The 16810-nt window shown below is 52.1% G+C and overlaps 1 non-coding gene across 1 annotated transcript; it reads left to right on the plus strand.

The window, feature by feature from the left end:
- The first annotated feature begins 1689 nt into the window (after positions 1-1689).
- On the plus strand, positions 1690-1796 carry LOC147822011 (U6 spliceosomal RNA). Its single transcript, XR_015446347.1, has one exon. It is a non-coding gene; the product is annotated as a U6 spliceosomal RNA (small nuclear RNA).
- The last annotated feature ends 15014 nt before the right edge of the window (positions 1797-16810 follow it).

A 16810-nucleotide genomic window follows, 5' to 3' on the forward strand; every position in this document is an offset into this window, starting at 1 on the left:
CCTTGGGATTTATGACCTCACACTCCCGTGACATCACAATGCGTTGCCATGGGCCCTGCTTTATTGTTGTAAACAAAGGGCTGTTCCCTGGGACTCGGTGTCTGAGCAGGAGGGGAAAGAATTCTCTGTGCAATGTGTTTTCTTGGGAAGACAGCTTGTTCGGAAGTCTGAAAAGCTGCGAAAATCATCGTACATACAGTTCCCTCTGAGTGGCCCTGTGGCCTCTGGACCGGGTTCAGGCCGGGAACGAGAGCGATGAGGTCAGCTCTGCATAGGAAGACCTCGGGCCCAGGCTCAGCGCGTCCTTGCTGCTCCAAACAAGGTCTTCAGACAGTCACCGGAAGTGCACTGAATACCTACTGTGGCTGGGCACTCCCTGAGCTGGGAGATGTAGAGACACCAGCCCCACCGCCTCAGGATCTGCAGTACTTAAGGACAGGAGTACTGTGACTAAAGTTGTCATTTGGGTTACGGGCACTGATGGAAGCAAACAGGAAGCCAGGATGAGGAGAAGCCAGGGAGGAGGCACTGCAATGGGCAGCCCAGGAGGGTGTCTCTGTGAAGGTGATGATTTAGACCACACCTGCAGGGGGATGAGAATCAGCCAGGATGAGCCGGTGAAGGAACAAAGGCAGGGCCAGCCACCCTGGGCAGAGCAAGCGTGGGCATCTATCTCAGTCCATTTCCGTTGCTGTAACTCAGTACCACAGACTGGCCGTTTGTTTGTTTGTTTGAGACAGGCTCTTGCTGTGTAGCCCAGGCTGGCCTCGAACTCGTGGAGGTCCTAGCTGTTCCTAGTGCACATAGCCAGGGCCAGTGCTTGGAAGGGCAAGCTCAGGGCTCCGCTGTCATTGTCTTGATACTCAGAGATTTTGTAACAGGGCGCCCTGCCCCCATTTTGTCCTGGACCCCACCAGTCATGAAGCTAGCCTTGCTGAGTATCTTACGGGGTGACCACGGCTTCCCCTCCCTCCCTCCCTCCCTCTCTGCACCCTGAGATCCCTGGGATCATCTCTGCGTCTGCCCAACCCACACCCCTCACAGAGGTCCACCTCTGGCCGGGACAGGCAGGTGAGGGGGCCACTGCCTTTACCCCCACATCCCCCCAACACCCTGACAACACCTGCAAGCCCAGGGAGCCCCCAGAGCTGCTCCCAAAGGAAGCTTCCCCTGCTGAGCCTGGAGAGACTCCGGCTGGGGCCTCGGAGCCAGATCTTTCCGCCATGGCAGGGAGAAGGGTGCAGCCGGGGGAGCCCCCAGCTTCTGGGGGACACCAGCCAGGCCCCAGAGAAACAACAGGAGGGAGATGCAGCACAACATGTAATTACTCTGGTCAGAGCCAGAGTGGGGCAGTGTTCTCAAGCTGGCAAGGCTGGGGGATGCCAATCTCAAAGTGCAGGCTGTGGTCAGAGGGCAAAGTACATGTTATCCTCACCCCTGGGTGGCAGACGACTCAATTCAAAGGTTATGGTTTGTATCTAGTAAGCAGGCCGCATGGGGAAGGTGAGGCAGGGCTTTAGTTGAGCAGCTACTACATGCTGGGCTCTGTGCTTGACCAATGTGATGGAAAAGTATCTCCAGGCCCGTTTGCAAGTGAGTTTGGATGTTTTGGGCAGTGGACTTGTATGTCATTCCTTTTTCCTATCTGTCTGATTTCCCTCACTTTATTTGTAATTACTGAAAATTAGTGTGCTTGCTTCGGCAGCACGTGTACTAAAATTGGAACGATACAGAGATTAGCACGGCCCCTGAGCAAGGATGACATGCAAAAATTAGGTGAAATTTATATAAAATTTACCACGTTAGCCAAGCATGGCGGCACACACCCATAATCCCAGTACTCTGAAAGGCTGAGGCAGGAGAATCTCCAAGTTTGAGCCCAGTCTGGACAACTTAGAGACTTAGTGAGATCCTGTCTCAAAATAAAAAATGAAAAGGGCTGAGGATGTAGCTCAGTGCAAAGGCCCTGGGTTCAACCCCAGTACCAGGAAAAAATGATAACTGTGTTAAGGGCCTGGGATTTAGCTCAGTGATTCCACTGCCTGTTTTCCAAGCACAAGGTCCTGAGTTCAATCCCAGGTACCAAAAAAATAAAAATAAATAAAATTAAAAGCAAACAAATAATAACTGTGTCAAAGCAGGTGATTCAATGGGCTGTAGTGCATTGCTAGTGTTGTGCGGCTCCCCTCTGACACCCTGGGAGACCCTGTACCGCTTGCTCCTTTGTCCTCCCTCTCCCCTGCCCTGGGTCCAGGTGAGTATCAGTGCACTTTCTCTCTCAGTGGGGTTCCCTGTCCCAGGCCGATCCCTTTCACTTTGCTCCCTGCGTGTCCTGGCCTGCATCGGGACTTTGCTCCTTGTTACTGTGAATCGTACTCTATTCTGTGGCTTTGTCGCGTTTTACCTTACTGTCCACTGATGGACGTCTGGGTTGTTTCCACTTGGCTTTTGGGAATGATGCTGTATAAAAATTTATATTAGACGTATGTTTCCGGTTCTCTGGAAGTAGGGTTGCTAGGTCAGATGATAATCATATTTTGAACTTTTGTGGGGTCACTAGGGATTGAACCCCAGGCCTCACACATGCTAGGCAAATGCTCTACCACTGAGCCCTCTTTTTCTTTTGAGGCAGGATCTCAGTAAGTTGCCCAGGCTGGCCTTCAACTTGTGATTCTCCTGGCTCAGCCTCTCAAGTAGCTGGGTGACAGGTGTGTGTCACCCCATCTGGCTAAAGTGAACTTTTTGAAGAATCCCAACCCATTTTCTATAGCCACTGCACCATATTAAATTCCTCCCCACAATGGACAGTGTTCAGACTCCTTCACATCTGCACAACACTGGTTATTTTCTGGTTGTTGTTTATTTTGTAATCACCAGTTTTTCATGGGGCTGGAGGTAGGTCCTTGTCTGCTACTGGGGCTTAGGCCTGAAGCAGTGTCTTCCAGATTTACAGCAAAGGCCCATAAAAACCAGTCTGTTGGAAGAGCCAGTCACAAGAATTCCTCATACAGGGAGAAGCCCGGTGGCTCAGCTGCTCCCAGCTGAATGGGTCCTAGAGGGCCTGGTGATGACAATGGCAGCACCACCTGCCCCCGACGTGGCACGGCCAAAGGGAAGGGCACCTGGCTGTGTGTGAATTCAGAGAGAGCTGGGCCATTGACACTCCCTGGATGAGGCAGCATTTTGCCTGCTTGGCTAGGTCACCAATGGGCTATGTGGGTGGCAGTGGCCATGCTGGGCCTGGGTACGAGGAAGTGGCTGGAGAAGGGCCAACTATGGCTTCCCAGAAGCCCCTGCAGCAGGCTTTCCTATCATGGGATCACGTGACCATCAGTGAACCAATTGCAGGCCCAGGGGGTGGAAATCCGGTGCCTGGCATCATTATTTGAGAAGAATAGATGTTGGGGACACGGGACAGAGACAGGGTTGACCACAATGTACAAAGCTAGTTCAAACCAAGAGGTGCTCTCTTTTTGACTTCTGAATATTTCGGAATGTGTAGCTGGAAAAAGGTTGCCCTGTAGACCTCCAGCCCAGCCATTCCCACCTCTGATTTTCTTTTTTGTATTTGTTTATTTACGGTACTGGGGATTGAACCCAGGGCCTCTGCACTAAGCTACATTCCTAGCCCTTTAAAATACATTTTTAAAAAAATCTGAAGTTGCCAAATTGCCCATCCTGGGCTCTAACTTGTAATCTTCCTGCATCAGTTTCCCAGAGAGCTGGGATTATAGGTGCGTGCCACCATGTCTGATTTATTTTTATTTCTTTGAGACGGTGTCTTGCTCCATTGCCTGGCTGAACTCAAACTCCTGGGTTCAAGCAATCCTCCTGCCTCAGCCTCCTAAGTAGCTAGGATTATAGGTATATGCCTCTGTGCCATCTTTCTTTCCTTCCTTCCCTCCCTCCCTCCTTCCCTCCCCTCCCTCCCTCCCTCCTTCCTTCCTTCCTTCCTTCCTTCCTTCCTTCCTTCCTTCCTTCCTTCCTTCCTTCTGTGCCAGGGCCTCAAGCATGCTAGGCACCTGGTCTACCATTGAGCTACACACCCAGTGCCCATTTTCCTTTTCACCTGTGGTTTCCCACACCTGGCTCTGTCCACCTTCTATCTGGGCACCAGTGACCCTGCGTATCTGTCCGTTCTAATCGGGTCACCTAGCTCAGAGCCAGGGCAGGGTCTTCCCATCAAGCTCTTGATCATGTGTCCACTTGAATCAGCCTTCCCTGGCCGCCTGCGGGCCACTCTCAGAGCAGCTCCTGTGCAGACAGACCCACTGGCCAGCAGTTCTGGGCCTGAGGCCTCCTGGATCTGCTGTCTGTCCACGAGAACCAGCTGCTCTTCGCCACGGCTCCAGCACCACTGGGCATAGCAGGGCCTGGCCGAAAGGGCCTGGAAAGGAGCACAGCGAGGGCTGGACTGGGCCAGGGGCCAAGGCCAGCACAGTGGAGGTGAGGGTTTTGGAGGAGGGAGGGGGGAGGATGACAGAGAAAGAAGGAAAAGCGGGGTCGGGGGCGGGGGGTAGAGACAGGGAAGCTCCAGGTAGCAAAGGGACCTCATCTTCTAATCCTGTCTGCAACCCTGGAACTGGCTACTGTGCCTGCTATTGTACCTGTTACTGGCATGAGCAGGGCAGAATTGGTTGAAGTGGCCTAAAAAACGAAGGAGAGAGAAATCCCCAAGAGGGAGGAGAGAGAGAGAAGGAAGAAAGCCACTGGGCAGGGCAGAAGAGCTAAGAAATCTCCTGACAAGCACTATTGCTTTGCCTCTTTTTTTTCTTCTTCTAGTACCGACAATTGAACCTAGGACCTTCATACTGAGCTACACCTCCACCTCTGGCCCTTTTCAATTTTCTTAGTTTAGAAACACTGTCTTGCTAAGTTGCTAGTTGCCCAGGCTGGGCGCCAACTTGAGATCCTCCTGCCTCGGCCTCCCAGAGTGCTGGAGTACAGGTCTGTGCACCACATCTGCTTTTGTCTTTTTACCCTCATGGCTGTGGTCTGAGTATTTGTGTCCTTCCCCAATTCAACTGTTGAAATCATACCCTCACTGTGTTGGTATCAAGAGGTGGGGGCTTCTGGGGGTGGTTAGGTCCTGACAGTGGATCTCTCCTGAGTAGGTGAGAACCCCTTGTTTGTCCTTTTGCTATTCGAGGCTATAGCAAGAAGGTGCCGTCTATGGACTTAGCCCTCCCCGACACCAAATCTGCCGGAGGCTTGAGCTTGGGCTTCCAGGCAGCGTCAGAACTGTAGCAGCACATTTCTGCTGTTCAGAAATCGCCTCCTCTTAGGAGTTTTGCTGTAGCTGCCTCGGTGGACTAAGACAACCATCAATTGCACAGTCCCTGGAATTCCGCAGGGGCTCCATTAGGGCTTATCTTGCTGAACTGAAAGAAAGGAGAGGAGGGAAAGCAGAATGGGGGAGGAGGAGGACAGGAGGAAGAACAGAACGGGGTGCAGCAGGGGAGAGACAAAGGTGGGGAAGGGAAGGGGGATGGGAAGACAGGGGCGCAGAAAGGGGACCAAAAGGCACAGGAGGAGGAGGGAGGGTGGGAAGGGGCAAGGACAGCCCAGCCAGGAAAGCAGAAGAGGCCGGAAGGCCGTGGGAGCAGGCACAGCCCTTTGATGAAAATGCACATTAGCAAATGTGCTAGGATCTGACAAGCGCCAACAGGCCCATCGTGGAGTTAAAAAGTGCTACATCTGTCAGGGTTTCAGTTTTAAAGTCAGCACTTCCCTTCTTCCCATGCTGGGATTCTGCAACTGTGCATCCACCACCCACCCATCCCCCGCCTGTCACAGAGCCAGGGAGCCCGCAGGGGCTGAGAGGGGACACCCGGGCGTCCGTGCAAGAGGGGAGCCACAGCCCCTGCCCCAGCAATGTCATAGGAAAGCGGGCAGTGCTTTCAGTGCACACTGGGTGCCTCCAAGACAACGAAGCTCTGCAGGGGACTGAGCAGTGACCCTCAGATTCACATCCAGCACCTCAGAGTAGGGACTTACTTCAAAATAGGCTCTTCACAGGTGTCAGTAGTCAAAGATCTTGAATTGCAGTAGTCTGGATTTAGAGTGCTCTCTATAGCCAAGGACTGGTAGCCTTCGAAGAGGGGGAGACAGAGAGACAAAGGAGAGCAGGGCTGGGTGACCACTGATCCTCCAGAGGGGACCTAGCCCTGCCCACACCTTGGTCAGGAGCAGGGAGAAAGGGGACAGGAGGAAGCACAGAATGGGGTGTGAGAATGAACTTCTGTCATTTTCAGCCGTCTGGTTTGTGGCCATTTGTAGGGCAGCCTGGGCAACAGACAAAACTCCATGGTCACTCGGGCTCTCATGATAGCTGTTGGTTTGGGACTCAGCACCTCGAGTCAGAAGGACCAAAAAGGGCTAGGGGCTGGCTGACAGGTGACAGCTTCTAATTTCATGATGTCAGTTACTCCCTTGCTTGCTTGCTTGCTTCCTTTCTTCCTTTCTTTTTTTCTGTAAGGGACTGAACCTAGGGTTTTTGCACTGAGCTACATCCTCAATCCTTTTTAAATTTGTTTTGAGATAGGGTCTTGCTAAGTCACTAAGTTACCCAGGCCGGACTTGAACTTTTGATCCTCCTGCCTCAGCCTCCCAGAGTGCTGGGATTAAAGGACTGTGCCATCATGCCCAGCTTCATTAACTTTTCTATGGAATTCTTGCCTGTTGTAAAATCTCTCTGCTGGGCTAATGAAGTAGCCCTGAGCAGAGGAGATTGTCCTCACCTGGCTTGGTATGTTGTATGTGTCAAAAGATGTGTCAAAGAAAGATGACTGCTGCCCTCAAGCAAGATTAGGAGATTGGACACCAATGTGTGCAATGAGTAGGAAGTCATGAAATCACATTATCAGCAGTGATGAGGACGTCATCCAGTCTGACTGAGGTCAGGCCTTATGAAGTGTCATGGAGGAAGGTGGGTAGGTGACCAACTTGTCCTCGTTGCCTGGGACTTGCCTAGATTTAGCACTGGAAGTTCCATGTCCTGAGCAACCAGGATGCTAAGAAGAGGCAACTTCCTCTAGGCACTGAAGGACTTGTTCACTCATCCATCCATTCATCCATCCATCTATCCACCATCCAACCATCCATCCATCCATCCAACTGTCCACCTTCCACCGTCCATCCATACCTCTACCTGGCATCCATTCATCCATTCACCATCCATCCATCCATCCATTTATCCATCCATCCAAACATCTATCCATCCATCCATCCATCCAACCGTCCATCCATCCATCCACTCACAGAGAAGAATGTGATAACACCCAAGCCCTACTTTAGTGACATTACTGTCCACTAGACATTGATATTAACTCATTGAAAAAACTATTTATTGAGCACCTACTGTGTGCCTCACACTGTTCTAGGCACTGGAGAATTCAGCAGAGAACAAAACAGACAATATCAGTTCCTACACAGCTACATCTTATTGTCCCCCCAATCCCCATGAGAGAGATTCCACTTGGACCTCCATTTATGCAGGTGAGGAAACTGAGGCTGAGTAGTGAAGTGACTCGCTTGATGTCACACAGCTTATGGCAAGCCTGGGATCAGGACACAGGGATGTCTGACTCTAAGGCCCGGATTATACCCTGATGCCAACCTCCTCTCCACAGAGGCTAAAGAACATGGCTGGTGGGGGTTAGGGAGGCAGGCAGAAAGATGAGCTCTAGAGCTGGCTGGGGTTGATGGGAGACCAGCAGGGCTGAGTTCAGGGTGGGCAGAATTCCAACACTCATTCTACAGAAATTTCTCAAGCTCCTATTTTGTCCTGGGCAATGCAGATGCTGAAAAGATAGGCAAGGTCTCTAGTCTCATGAACTTAAGGAATTCTAGGGGCAAAGATGGACAAGAGCTAAAGAGAAAAATAAACAAGATCATTTCTGACAGTGCTAAGTGGCACAGAGAAAACAAAACCGGGCACTGGGAGGGAAAGAGATGCATTGGGATCGGGAGTCGAAGGCCTCCCTGAGATGCCATAGGATCCAACAATGCCAGTCTTGGGCAGGCAGAGGTGGGGGTGGAGCCTTCCAGACACAGGGAACAGCACATCTGGATGCTCAGAGTGAGAAGAAGCCATTTCTGAGCAAGGAACAGAAACATGCAAGGTAGGAGGAGGTGGGTCAGCAAAGGGGACGCCAGGGCAGTCTGGGCACAGGTGCAGGCCAGGGTCACATCCTACAGGCCCTGGCAGAGCTGAGAGGCAAGCAAAGTGCCGCATTCTCACTTGGTCCTGAGCACAGAGAAGCACGACAACCTGCCTGCTAACACAGCTTTGCTAGCATTAGAGCCGAGGTTAGGACCCAAGACTTTGGACCTGATTTTCCTTTCAATCAGACCCTGCTTCCTTGTCAAAGGCTCTGCAGTTCAGCAGTGGGGCACTGCCCCCAGAGCCCAGGACCCAGCCCTGCACACTGCTGCACAGACTTTTCGTCTGCCCCTTAATTTCCACGACTTTCAATTTCCTGATCTAAGAGAATTTTACAGACATGGTGTGCATGGCAGGCTGTAATAACAGCCTGTTGAATAAATGACCCCTTCTGTCTTGACTTGCAGGTACTTAAGCCTCATGCTGAGAGCAAAGGTGAAATTCTTGGGGCGAGGGGGGCAGACGTTTGCTTTGCCAGTGACCTGCACGCTGTCTTCACTCCTGGGGACTTCAATTTGTCATTGACTAACAGTGTTTGTTTAACTCCTTTGGTGTTTGGAACTGTTTAAGCAAAAATATTTAGCATAATAAATGCTTCCTGATTTCTGTTAGAGCCCCCCTAGGCTAGCACCTCAGTTTTCCTCTAGAGAGCCCCCTCTCCCTCTCCACCCCATGCCTAGTCCCTGGGCTTTGCAGAATGTTAAATCCATCTTTCAGCACCAAGGATGCCATGTGACTCAGGGTTGACCAATCAAAGTGCTGCATTCTTCTGGCCGCTGGGATTGGATCAGAGGTGGGCAAATGACCCAATCAGAATCAATGGGACACAACGATTTTTGCAACAACATTCAGAAAACACTAATCTTTTCTGCTGGACTTGAATCTGAAAGAATGTAACAGGACCTACTGGTATTCTGGGGATATTTGCACCTCTAGATCCAGCAGTGCCTGAAGCCCAACTGTGATGGTTAACTTTGGATCAGAGGTGCCCAGTTTAAATGTTTTACCTGGGTGTGCCAGTGAGGGGCTTCCAAATAAGATTAGCAAGCTCAAGTAGGTAGGCAGCTGCCTCCTCCATAGCTGGGCACCAACCAGCCTCTTGAGGGTTTGAAGAGAACAGAAGGCAGGGGAAGACTGGCTTTGTTCTTTTCCTGCTTTGCTCTTTGACCTGGATTCTCACCCACTGTCCTTGAACTGGCGCGTACCTCAGTGATGCTGAGTCCTCAGGCTCTGAGACTCATGAGTTACACCACTGGCTTTGCTGGTCTCCAGCTTCCAGGCAGCAGACTATAGGATTTTGCCACCGCTACAGTTCCGTGAGCCAATTGGAAACTTGTGAATGTACATACATCTCACTGGTTCCGCCCTTTGGAGGCTCTTCCTCCCCCACCTCTCCTCCTGACTCCTCCGTTGTGTGCGCCAGTAGATTCCTCACTTTGCACAAACCAACTGGAATCCAACAACTGCTGCCTTGGAATTTGGAGTCCTGAGATGTCCACTGCTCAGACCAGAGATCAGCAAACCGTACCTTGTGAGACCTGTTTTCTTTCTTTTTCTTTAAGAACTCTATTGGAGTACAATATTAAATTCACTCATTTCCAGTATATAGTGTGATCCATTTTAGTAAATGTATCCAGACATGAAATAAGCACCAAAATCAATTTTTGGAACACTCCTATCTACACCCGAAGTTTCCTTCATGGTCTTTTTTTTCCTTCTTCTCTTTCTTCTTTTTTTCCTTCTGTCTTTGCAGTGTGGAGATGGCTCTCAGGGCCTCCGGCAACTTTGGCAAATGCTCTAGCATTGAGCTATATCCCAGCCCCTCCATATCTTCTTCAGGTTTATCAGTAAATTAATTTTTAAATAATAGCTTTATTAAGATATGGTTCATACCTGGTGTGATGGTGCACACCTGTAAGTCCAACACTTGGGAGGCTGAGACAGGAGGATTTCTGTGAGTTTGAGGCCAGCCTGGGGAACACAGAGAGTTCAAGGCCAGCCAGGAATACATAGTGAAAAAGCCAAGGAAAAAAAAAGATGTGATTCACATACCATTAAAGTCATTAAATAAACAATTCAATTTTTTATCTCTTCAGAGATCTATGCAACTATCACCATAGTCAATTTAGGGTTATTTTGATCCTGTGGAGAAAAAACCTGTAACTTTTAGCTGTCACCCTCTTCACCCTCATTCCCTGATTCCTTCCACTGCCGCCCTGGAAATCACCGATGGACTTTGTCTGCATGGATTTGCCTATTCAGGATATTTCCTGAAAGGGACCGTTCCTTAGGTGGTCCCTTGTGCCTGGCTTCTTCCACCTACCATAATTTCAAGGTTCTCCATAGAGCAGCTGGTCCACACTTCATTCCTTTTTATGACCAAATAATATTTCATTCCATAACTATGCCCCCTTTGGTTTATCCATTCACTAGCTGAGGAATCTGTGGGCTGTTTCCTCTTTGGGGTGACTCTGGATTATGCCTCCATGAACGTTTGTGTAAGTTCTTTTGAGTTCGTACGTTTTCCATGCCATTGAACACATAGGGAGGAGTGGAGTGGCTGGGTCACATGGTAACTCTGTGCTGTAACCATTTGAGGACTTGCAGGCAGTTTTCCACAGTGGCTGCACATTGTACCGCCCCTCTAGCAGGGTTTGAGGGCCCAGGATTCTCCACATCCTCACCATCACTTCTTGTTAGGATTTTTGATTATAGCCATCCAAGCAGGGGGGAAGGACCATGCCTGTTTTTGTAAATAAAGCTTTCTTGATACACCCATGTTCATTTGTGTATTTCTGCTTTAACACCCCAACAGCAGAGGGAATCCTCATAATAAAGATGACCAGAGCCCACAAGAAAAAGGTCCTTGATGCTGGACTCAACTCGTTCTTTTATTGCTTATAAAAGGACATTAAGGTCGATAAAGAGAATTTCCTCACCTAGGCACACAGACTGTGCGGGAATCTTTCTGGACTTCACTTCCCACATCTAGAACATGGGACAGGATGTCAACTTCTAAGTTGCAGTGCACCTTAGGAAGGGCAGTAAAGTGCAAGGCCAGGGACGGTGTCCCTCCAACCTCACACATCTCTAGAACTGGAATCACCTGACGCTGAGTCTCTGCCTGTCTCTCCCTCTCACGCGCTCCCTCTCACGCACACCCTCCCACACACTTGCCTTTTCTGCTGGGCAGCTGGATGCAGCTGAGTTACTGGAGTTCCTGCTGAGGCTTCCTTCTCTGCTCTGGAGAAGCCCAGGATGTGTGTCTTAAGCACATCCTTTCCATTCTACAACGGGTACGGGCTCAGAGATGTGCAGTGAGCTCCCCAAGGTCACACAGCAAATGAAGAGCCCAGCTCTGCCTGATTTCTGAGCCACCTCAGGCTCAGGCCCATTGCCCCGGGCCAGCGTGTCCCCATCTGCCTCTATCACTGGGCTTATCTGGTCTATCTCTCACACGGGTGGGCACGGCTTGTCTAGCTGCCCATACCCTGGCCTCCTGGGCCCATGGGCAGCATCCCAGTTGTGTCTCCCTTCACCCCTCCTCTCTTCCTGCCACTAAGAGCATCACCTGCTTCTGGCACCCAGCACACAGGTGTTTCTGCTCTTGCCTGCTTTATTGGCACCTGTGGGATCTGACAGTTCCTGAGTGGGCACTGGGCAGAGGGCATCACAGTGGCAGGGTCACCCCGACTCACGACAACTACGAGCCTCTCATTGGAGGAGGCTTCCCAGTTATGCAAACTGCAGAGGCGGAGGCTCCCGGCTCAGACCTCTGATCTGACGGTGTTCCCCAAAGTTCAGGGACCCCCTCCCATGCCTACACGGACGGTACTTGGAGGCAGTGCCTCAGGTGACCAGGGCCAGGCATGGCCATGAGGGTGGGGCCCCAAGCTGGCCCCAGTGGCTTCATACAGGGAGAGACTTGAGCCAGCCACTGACTCTGTCTCCCCATGGATGCCCTCTGCCATGTTCTGGAGCAGCCTGAGGCTGGTTCCATACTCTGGACTTCCTGACCTCCAGAACCAGAAGCCAAACAAACCTCTATTCTTTATAAATTACCCAATCTGGAGCCAGGCATGGTGGCACACACCTATGATCCCAGCACTCACTGAGGCTGAGGCAGGAGGATCTCTGTGAGTTCTGTCTCTTTTTATCTCTGTGACCTTGGACAAATCACCCAGACTTTCTGTGCCTGTTTCCTCTGTAACATGGGGACAATACTGGTAAAGAGAGCAGATGTGGCTGGGCGAGGTGGCCACATGCCTATAATCCCAGCACTTGGATGGCTAAGGCAGGAGGATCACCATGAGTTCGAGGCCAGCCTTGAATGGGGCCCGCTGGGAGCCGGTCTCTTCACGATGAATTAATTAGCTGGAGTCACTGGGCCAGGGCAGGAGAGGCAGCGCCCTCACCCACACAGCTGGTGGTTGGCACATGAGGCCCTGTAGGGAGTGGCTCTGCTGCTTCCAGTCAGCTCAGGCTTCTCATCCAGCTGCTGGGTTCCAGGAAAGTGAAAACAGAAGCACTCGGGCTCTCAGGGCTGGTGTCTGTGTTGCCCCACCTCCATTCTGAGATGCTGTCTCTACATAAAAAGTAAAAAGAGCTAGGAACATAGCTCCATGCAAAGGCCCTGGGTTCAAGCTGTAGGGGAGGGAGAGAGAGAGAGAGAGAGCGAGCGAGCGAGCGCAAGCGCCGGGTTCTTTGGAACAACCCACCTGGGAAGATAAAGATCCAGGCACTGAGCCTTCACTATCCCCTTCCCAGAGGGGTCTATCAGTCCTGATGTCCCAAAGGTTTCCTCTTCTCGCTCCTTTTTGGCTTTGTTGTTGTTGTTTTGAGACAGGGTCTGGCTATGTCGCTCAGGCTGGCATCACAGACTCACAGCGATCCTCCTGCCTCAGCCTCCTGAGTGCTGGAACTACAGGTGTGCGCCACCATGCCGGGCATTCCTTAGGCACCTGTTAGGTAGCAATCTGCACAGAGCCCTACTGTGTGTCTCAGGGTGTCGTGCTGAAGACTGGGGTGGGAAAGAGTTGGTCCTGGCTGCCTGTAAACACCCTGCAGGCTCAGTCAAGGAGACAGGTGTGCAGGGGTGGAGTCTAGAGAAACCGCTGAGCTGTGCTGGCCACCGGGGAGGGGGCTGTTGGGAAACTGCCCCTGGGGAGGTCAGGGCAGAGATAAGGCAGAGAGAGGATCTCAGATAATCAAGGACTAGAAGCCCTGGGAGTGGCGCACACCTGTGATCTCAGCACTCACAAGGTTGAGGCAGGAGGATCTCTGTGAGTTCGAGGCCAGCCTGGGCTACACAGAGTTCAAGTCCAACCTGAACTGCATAGCAAGACCCTGTTTCAAAAAAAAAAGAAAGAAATCTTGGACTAGAAGTCTACCGGCTTCGAATGTGAGTGTTCCTAATCTCCTCCCCTTTGTCCCCCAAGACTTTTTCCCAGTCTAGGTTTGGTGGGGGGAGAATTTCCGTTCAATAGAGACTTGGGGAGGAGAAAGGTGAGGAGCCTTTAGAGCCACTCCCCTCCTCTCCGGAACTGGGAGAGAGCTGGGGAAAGGCGGGCGGGACGTCCTCGGTCCTCCCCGAGCTGCTCTGCCCCGGGTTTGGATCTGGAAACAACCGGTCGAGGAAGGGGCCGCCTGGGGCCCCACCTCGGGCGTGCGGAGCCCTCTTCCAGGGGATCGGGCGCAGGCAGGTCACGTTGGTAAAAGGGAGGCAACCCTGATGAACTTACAGGTTTAAAGCCTGGAGCAATCTGGAGGCCGGCGAGCTTTTCTACCAAGCAAAGCCTCTCTAACCCAGACAGCTTTCTGCGGCCCACTCGGGGTTGCCACGAAGCAGTAACTTTTTTGTGTTTTCTTTTTTCCCCGCAGTAGTGGGGACTGAACCCAAGGCCTTCACGTTAAGCTACACCCCCGGCCCATTTTTAAGGTGTTACAGTTTGAGTCCAGGTCTCCCTTCTGGTCGGGGTCGGGCTCCTCCGACCCCGGTTGGCTCCCAGGCTGCTGGGGTCCTGAGCACAGAGCCCAGCTCTCCTCTGGCTTCAGCCACAGGCCGGGGTGGGGAGGACCCCGCAGACCCGCGCGGGGACCCCGAGGAGCCTGGCTGCCCCCTCCTTCCCATCCGGACCTGCCGGGCAGTGTCTGGGTCCCTAGGCCTGGGAAGCCCCGGGCACATCCGCATTTTAAAAGCCAGGCAGGGCTCTGAGCAGCGCTGAGAAGCCGTCGGGGGACCCGGGCCCTGCTCACCCCGGCTGCAGCCCCGGCTGTCAGCACAGGAGAGAAACCTAGGACTGCGCCGCCTCGGTCTTGCAGTTAAGGCAACGCCGGCCCAGAGAGGCCTAGCAGCCCCGGAGAACACACAGCCGGGAGCAGGCTCCGGGGGAAGAACCGCGGTCCGCCCCGGGATTTCCCTCCGGCCTGCGGCTCCGGGCAGTGGAAGGTCTGGCTTCCCACCGCCCTGCACTCCCCCAGAGGCCCCCCAGGGATCCTGACTCAGGTCTTGGAAGTCAGTCCCGAAGCCTCCTCACCCCACCGGCTCTCCCACCGCCCGCCCGCCTCCTCCCTGAATTAAACCAGATCTCTGCCTGGCCTCAACCTACCATGTTCTGCTCAGTATTTCAGTACGCCCTGTTCTGGAGCCTGCTAATCCCTCCTCATCCCCTTGACTCCTTCACCTCTTTAATAATCTAGGTCAAATGTCTCCCTGACTCTGTTTATTATTCTTTGTTTTTCTTCTTCCATGAAGCAAGGTTGCTGTGTATCGTTGCACAGGCTGTGCACTGCACAACTCTAGAGGCACCATTTACGTAGACCACACTGCCACTGTTAGATGTTCACATATAAGAACTGTGCTCATATCTGTTTGTGGCTGCAAACCTGAGGTAGGGAATATGTCATGATTGGCACCAACCCCCAGTGCCTCACAGCCAGGATCTTTTCTCAAGAAAGGGATCCCAGCCGGTTTCGGCTCTTACTGCATGCATCAGACCTGGCCACGGTCACACTTGTAAGGAATGAACATTTACTGAGCAGTTGACAGATGTGGCTGTTTGCTTCTTTTTCTGTGGTGCTGGTGAATGAAGCCAGGTCCTCAAACATGCCGGGCAAGGACTTTACCAAAAGCCTCTCGGTAAAGCCTCCTGCACATGCTGGGAGGGGTACAGTGGCTGGCCCCCGGCACTGGGGAGCTGAGCTGGGGACCCGGGTCTGGCAGCCTAAACGCCAGGTATTTCCGCCTGCATTGCTCTAGCGCTGTCGGCGCCCTCAGGACTCTGGTTCTTGCGCCGCCATGTTGCAGTCAGGGAAACTGAGCCCCTGGCTCTCATGGGGCTCACCCCTCAAGGACCAGGGCCTGCTGGGCTTCACCCTGCTCCACCCCACCCGCTCTCCTCTAACGGGGAGAATTTGTGCACATCCCTGCCCGGTCTGTCCTGTCCCTTCTCGCACCAGCCATATCCATATCCATCCTTTCTTTTTGATTAAGTACTGGGAATTAAACCCGAGGCCTTCACACTGGATTATATCCTCAGCCCTTTTAATTTTGCGACAGGGTCTTGCTCAATTGCTAGACTGCCCAGGCTGGGCTCAACCCTGAGATCCTCCTGCCTCGGGCTCCCAGAGTGCAGGGATGACAGGTGTGCGCCATCATGGGTGTTCTGTGCTATGATTTCAGTGTGTCCTCCACAAGTGCTTGTGTCAGAAACAGAATTGTCAGTCCAGCTGGCGTGTGTAGGAGGTGAGGCCCACCATTCCCAACAGATCAATGCTGATTATAAAAGGCTGCAGGCTGGCTCTGAGGAGGAAGGCGTGGCAGCAGGGGGTGGCAGAAGATAGCAGCTCACATCCTAGCAACCCGGAAGCAGAGTGCTAAGGGAGGAGCCTGGAGAGAGATAAGCCCCTCTGGGTCAAGGCCTCGCCTCTTCCACCCAGGCCTCCCTTCCCAGCACCAAGCCAGTGGAACACCTCCATAGAATCACCTTCCACAGGCCCCACTTCTGAGCACCAAGACTTTAGGGGGCATCCAGATATCAACTATGACTCTGCAAGAAAGCCCTCACCAAACACGTGGCCGTGACCTGGAACTTCTCAGCCTCCAAGAACAGTAAGAGATACATCTTTGTTCTTTATAAATTACCCAACCTGTGCCATTCTGTGGCAGCAACATAAAATGGGCAAAGATCGTCCTCCAAGCTCAATGCATTTCAAAGACATTAAAGATAGAAGACTTAATCCACTGTTAGCATTGACCATACTGGCAAGGGTTAGCAAGCTGTAACCCATGGGCCAAATCTGGACGGCCATTTGTTTGTGTAAATAAAGTTTTATCAGAACATAACAGTGTCCATTCATTTGCATATTGTGTGCGGCTGCTTGCATGTACCCTCAAAGCTGCAAGTATATACCCCCGGACCCTTTACAGAAAACGTTTGCCAACACAGTTCTACAAGACATTAGCATTCTTTTGGACCCCGCCCCCACCACACACACCTATGACCCTTGTTCCTATAATTGAGGAAACTCCTTCTTCATGAAGCAGAGCTCACTCCCCCCAAGGAAAGTTGACAATGCAGATGCTGTGGTTCGTTGAATGGTGGCCCCAAAAGATGTGCCGCCCCAATACCTTGACCCTGAGACTGA

The sequence above is a fragment of the Heterocephalus glaber genome, unplaced genomic scaffold, assembly GCF_053883595.1.
Source record: "Heterocephalus glaber isolate CG9 unplaced genomic scaffold, H.glaber_assembly_v1.0 deba00001687, whole genome shotgun sequence".
In the NCBI taxonomy this organism is placed as follows: domain Eukaryota; kingdom Metazoa; phylum Chordata; class Mammalia; order Rodentia; family Bathyergidae; genus Heterocephalus; species Heterocephalus glaber.